Raw genomic sequence first — 6,579 nt, forward strand, 5'->3', positions numbered from 1 at the left:
CTTTTTTTTTTCTCTTGTTTTGGCTCCAGCGCCATCCCGGGATTCTCTGGTCCAGAATCAGTGTACATAAATACTTGTAATTACATCCTTCTGATAATACATTTCAGTTCACAGAGGTTGCGACAGCCTTCCCGTCTCTCTCAAGGTTCACGGAGCTGATGGTTGGTTGGATGGTAAAAATCATTTCTGTGTTTTTGTCAGAAAAGATCTTTCGAGGCACCTGGAGGGCGAATTACAGCTGGGATGGGCTCATCTTCTTGAGGACTATTTTAGGATTTGCTTCAGATTAAACTGCTGCCTGCAGAGGCCCTTGAGGGGTGATGGGGTGGAGGGAGTGTCAGATGACTGGCCATAGGGTTCTGGCTCTTCTTTATGATGTTACCTGGTTTCTCCTGGCCTCAATTTCCCCAGTTATAACCTGGGGCTCGTTTACTCACACTGCAAGTATTTATTGAGCTCTGATCTGGGTGAATGCATGCCTTGCAGGGTCATTTAAAAGGCCATTAGGATAAAGTGGGCATGAAAGCACTCTGTCATCTGGACACTGCCTCCTTCACTCTGCTCTGCGGTTCGGAGGGGCTGTTTCCGGGATCTGTGGGTTACCTGACTTCTTTGGCCCCATCATTTCCTAGGAACATAGAACCCAGAATGAAATATTCTGCTGAGTTCTTCACAAGCCTCTACTTGGAGAGAGGGAACAGATGAAAGGAAAGCGTGTCCCCAGGCCGAGAATCCAGTTCTCACTTCTCTTCCCGCAGTGTGGCTCCACCAACTCACTTTACTCCCAGAACCTCAGTTCCCTTCCCTGTATCATGGGAATCATATTCCCCGCCCTGCCAAATCTCCTGTTTTTTACCAGACTTGACACAAGACTCAGACAAGGGAAAAGATGCCAACGCACTTTGTAAATGACCGGAAAGCCAGAAGCATCCCAAAGTTAGTCCATGCTATTTTCTGATCCAAGCCAGAGGAGGCTGGGGCTGTGTGGGTCTGGGTCGAGGGTAGGGATGACTGGAGACCATTAAGAAGCAGGAATGCTCTGGCTCCTTTTATTGCTTCAAATATTAGTCACCAGGAAGCTGCCCCGTGAAGCCTATGAGGCCTCGTATCATTTACTTGTCTTGAATTAATTAAGAAGACTCGTATGGGGACAATTAGAGGACCCTCAGGCTGATGATATCTCATCTTGTTGGGATGGAATTTACTTCTGCATCCCGTTCGCCTCCCTGCATGCCCCCAGATATCAGCAGGTTCTTTTTTTCCCAAAGTATCTTAAGTACATGTTAGGGCTGGATTCGTGGTTCTACAGGTGTGTGGACAGACAGTCATCCCCATGAGGGATGAGCTGAGGGTCTATCTAGTTGACAGGTGTCTGTTTGCATTGACTCCATGTCTTGCTTTCCTACTTTCTTTTCCTTTGAACTCAACTCCCCCTGCCCTTCCCCACCCTTTGCCAACGTTTCTGTCTGTCTTTTGTTTTTAAATTCCATTGGCACCAAGAATTCTAATTTCCCAAACATTTTAAGCAAACACTCAAGGGTGGCACCATTCTAAAGCCAATAAGCTAAGGGGCTCCATCCCAACTTTCTGAGGGTGCCGTCCAAGTGTCCACAAGGCCATGTGAGACCCCCAGAGACTCCAGATCCACCCGCTAATCAGAAAGGGATACATCATCCTCTACAGACTGGCCTGTTCACCATAATCACGCACAAGTATGCGTAAGACCAGCTGAGCAATTATGAATAATTAAATCAATTAGAGACAGTCTAGCACCAGGGATTATGACCGTTCGGGTGTGGGCCTCTGTAATATTTTAACAGTAAATGCAAGAGCCCCAGAGAGGCCTGGCGGGGAGAAGGGAACAAAAGCGTGTCCAAATGCCAAGCCATGTTGCTCGGTGACCCTCCTCCACAGCACCGGCGGCCTTCCCAAGGAAAACAATGGCCATGAAATGCCAAGAAAATATTTTGGGGGCAAGTATGAAAGCTTCAAAATGAGTTAATTAAAAACGGATAAAACACGAGCCTTCGAAAGTATATTGAGGAAATCTAGTGCTTGAAATTTGACAGAAGGGAAAGGTTTTCCAGCATGAAGCAGAACTTAAAAGTGGCAGAGCTGGACCACTGGGTTGTTTTCTTCTAAAACCAACCTCCTCCAGCTTCTTCATACCACAACGGCAGCTCAGGGAGGCCTTGGAAAGCACCTAAGCCTTCCAAGGTTGCAGAGATCAGCCAGGGCACCTGTAGGGTTGTTTCGGGAGCAGGCGACTGAGAAACCTGTTTCAAATCATGGGCGGGCGCGAGGTGAGCAGTTCTGAAATGAGCAATTGAATATTGAAGGCATTTGCAGAACGAAATATTGACTCCATTTACACTTGCTTAGCATTCAATGAATCTGGAAGAAGTGACGACCTGAGAGAATTAACACTGTATGACTCAGTTCCCTAGAAAGGGACTCACTGGTCCAGATGCACAAAGGGGGTCCGGAAGAGAGAAGCATCCTTGCATGTCTTCTTACAGAGATGGGATTCATCTCACAGCCCAGCCAATTTGAGAGCAGCTGTTGAAGATGCCAGCTTCCCAGATTCCACCATCCCCATGGTCTGGGAAGGGCTGAGATCTCACTGCTTCATTGTGAACAGTCAGAGGACACCAGGAAGATGATGGGTTTGATGAAATCAACAGGAACATAATCAATTTTCTGTTTCTTCCATGTCTGAGCCAAAGGCATAAATATGGCTTGCTTTGGCCCAGCAGAGAGACTTGAATCGAACCCTTCTGGCAACAAAGGACCAGTGTGCCTTTTAAGTGACACTTTGTCCAGATTCATTAACTAGGCCCTGAAGGTTATGCAAGAAAAGAACAGAAATTCCCACTATTCTTTCCAACAGGCCAAATCCAGTCCTGTCCTTACGAGTGTGAGAAAAAGCCTGGCCTCCCAGGCTGCACTCTACTCTTCCAAGATTCCGTTTGACACTTTGCATTTGTTTATCTCTGTGCTGGGTTTGAGACATTAGATATCAACATTCTGTGTTGTGGAGGAGGCTACTGATGCTCAGAGAGGTCGAGGAACTTGCTCAAGGCCCCACAGTAACAAGTGGCTGCTGAGATTCAATCCTGCAAACACCTGCGCTGCTGCCTTGCGCTGCTTCTCAGAGCATGCATGGTGCATGTCGCGCTAACACTACGAGGTATCAAGATGTCCCAGTGAGTCTTGCCCCAAATGGAGAAGCTCAATATCCTCATCTGTGATTTTGTAGGGTTGTTGCATGGATTAGCCATCATACCCCAATGCAAACCTGATTTCCCCCAAGTCTCAATGATCTAGAGACATGATTTCCCCAAGTCTTGATCCTATGGGGTGAGGGACTCACACCCTTACTAACTGTAGCATGTCACTAGCTCCTCACCCCTGCCCAGTTCAAGACGTCCCCTGAGATTCCCACCCCCACCCTCGGCCTTGAAAGGAAGTCTCCAGCGCTGTCAACAGCCTGCAGGGGAGATCTGAGGTTAAGTCCTTTCCTTCCAGGTGTTGCTGAAATTCACTCTCCCACATTTGCTTGGCATCTCTGTGTCCATGGTGACTCCAGCTCATCCACCAAGTTCTCAGGGTGCTAAGGCAGACTATGCCCCATTGTAAGAGCTTGGGAATAGTGTGCTTGCCCCTCCTTGGGTTACACTGCTATAGGGTTCCTGTCTGTGCTGCTCAGGTCCTAGTGGGCACAGAGGCAAGTGCTGCATTTTTCTTTCTAGAGGCTGTCTTCCTTCTAGAGCCACATGTGGGTCTGTCCAGGGGATGGATTTGAGTGAGTTGTCACCTGAGCCCTGGGTCACTGTCCTCTAATGACTGGGCTTAGTCACTGGGTGGTTTTCTCCAACGGCCATGCATGCAGAAGCAAACAGTGCATCCCAACCCCTGTTTGCTAAGATTGTGTTCCTCCTCGGCAGACCCTCAGCTGTCCAGATTCAACCTGGGTGTGTTCCTCTGCAAGCAGCCAGGTGTGCCCAGAAATCTTTGCCCATGAGCAGTGGATGCCAGCTCGGCCCGTGCTGAGATCCCCTCTCCATGTGCACCACAGTCCCGGCTCCTATTAAACATAGCAATAGAAAGAGACCCTGACTCCTATAAAGAAGAATAGAAGGTTACTGGATGCTAGAGTGAAATCTAGGGTGGGATGAGAAGATTGACATCCATCCAGGCCACCCTCTGATGACAATGAGTAAGGTCAAAACACTGATGGTGGAAGTGGATCCACTGGATCATTTGACTCGGCAGGTTCTCATGAAAGCCCTGGCAGAAGGGGGCACAGACAGCACTTACAGAATGGCTCCCAGAAGTGCAGGCACCTGCAGAGGGTTGGCGCTGCCTGCTCTCTTCCACATTTTCATGGCAACCAGTAGAATGAAAGCGGCCAGGAGGCGACCCCAGGCTGGCCTCTGCCCTCAGAGGCAAAGCTACTTCCCCACGGCAGGTGGAGGTCGCTGCTCTTCTGCTGGCAGTGAGTCCCGCCTGGAGTCTTGCTAAGCCCTTCCTAACAGCCAGCAGCCTAGAGATCAACTAACACTGGGAACAACATGGTAAAAATGGGGTTTAGATGAGGGGCATGGCTATGAATAGGGGAGGGGCACAGAAGCCCGAATCTTCTCTATTTGCAGCTTTGTCTAGGACTGACCCTCTACTGACCCACCTCCTCATTTATCCCCTGCTGGGGGCCATCACAAGCCACTCTGTCCCCAGCTAGGGATAGCTGCACAGATGATAGTACAACCACGTGGGAATCTGAGCTTGCAGGCCCTCAGGTCACCCTTCCGAGCCTCAGTTTCCTCATCCACGAAATGGGAGCAACCCTAAAGCTGGCCTGAGTATCTCACAGGAATGTGGGAAGCAGGAAATTAGATGATGGGTAAAAGTGAAGGGCAAACTGTAAAGTGCATGTCCATCAAAGGCATCCCGATTGCATAGGAATACTGTGGAATGAGAGAATTTAAGGCAACATATCTTTTCATGGCTCCTCTGGTATGATAGCAAGGGGTGAGCAAATCCCAAGTCCAAATTTTTCCAAATTCAGTGAGTTTCCCGCAGCACCCCAGAGAGCCGGAGGAGCCTGGGGACATCCCTTAAGGGTCACCTCTAGGGGAAGGCAAAGAGGGAGGCCAAGAAGGGCAGAGGTTGGGGTCTACCAATTCAGCTCTGCTCTTTTTGGCCTGGTAAATTGTGAGGTTTCAGTGTAAGAGAGTTCTAGTTCTTGACGCAGAAATTTAAAAGCCAAAACTCAACAATGCACAGTGCCTCTGGTGGACTTACTGGGGACACAGATCCCCTAAACAGCCCTAGGCAGAGCTGCTGAACAGGAGTTAGCAGGGGAAGAACCCAAGCTCCTTGATGAATAATAAGGATGAAACAAATCCTGTTTCCCCAGCATGTGACGATGCCACATGGACCTCCTGAGGCTCCCAAGACAGCAATGGCTCCAGGAGCAGAAATACTCCTTGTGTCTGATTTGCTCAAATTGCTGCACGTTCTCAGGTCCCTGGATTATCTTGGTCACATCACTTCCCCTCTGGGCCCCATCTGTGCCTCAGTTTCCCCATCTGCACCACCAGGGGTGAACTGGATGGTCTGAAGCATCCCATGATCTCTGCTATCCTACTCCTAAATTCACCAGGGTCCTCTCCCTGCCACCCGCTTTTCACCCTGTCAGCCCTGCCTCTGTCTCCAGGAGTATCCAGCGCCCCCATCCCAGATCCATACTTCCCCTCCTCCCCTGCCAAGTTCTCTACAAGGCCACCGCAGAAAGCAGCAATTTGGATAGAAAGCAGCAATGTTTTAATTTTACTCGATTAAATCACCATGTGGACAGAGGCTTGTGAAGGAATCTGCTCTACAGAACTTTTCATTTAATAGAATTAGTTGAAACCAGATCAGCCAAGCCCCCGTTCCTGCAGGCCATCTGCCCAGACAGGGAAACAGCTTCCCTAAATAGAACCCCATGCTGCTGGGAGCCTCCTCTGAAGGGCCGGCAGGGAGCTGCCCCCTGCACCGGCCTGTCTGTTCGAAATGGGTTCAAAGTCCTTCCCTTTGGGGCCAGCGGGGCGAGCAAAGCTCACGTCCACTTTCAGCTAAGAGCTGGGGACTATAATCAGATTCACATTGAGGTCCACCTGCGAGGCATCGTGCCAAGACCAGGGACTGCAGAAAAGAGATGCCAACACAGAGCCTTTTAATTCAGAAAAGAGGTCTGTCAAGTCATCTGCCCAGACTCTTTAAGAAAATTAGATAAACTAACATTTACTCGGCATTTTAGAGTTTCCCAGGAACTTTCCCATGTGTTTTGCTTAATCTTTGTTATGATCTTGCAGTACGGCTCTTCTACATCCTTTTGCAGATGAGGGTCAGAGAGGTTTAGTAACTGCTCAAGTCTACACAGCTAGGAGCGAGGACCCGTCAACTCCAAAACAGCAGTTACGACAGATGCACAAAACGTAAGTGTGGGGATGTGGTGACAGCCAGGAGGAAGGTTGACGATGGGAGACCTGAGAGCTTGCAGGTATTTGAGAAAACCAGACACAATATGCCAAG

This window comes from Macaca fascicularis, chromosome 5 (genome assembly GCF_037993035.2).
Source record: "Macaca fascicularis isolate 582-1 chromosome 5, T2T-MFA8v1.1".
Lineage (NCBI taxonomy): Eukaryota > Metazoa > Chordata > Mammalia > Primates > Cercopithecidae > Macaca > Macaca fascicularis.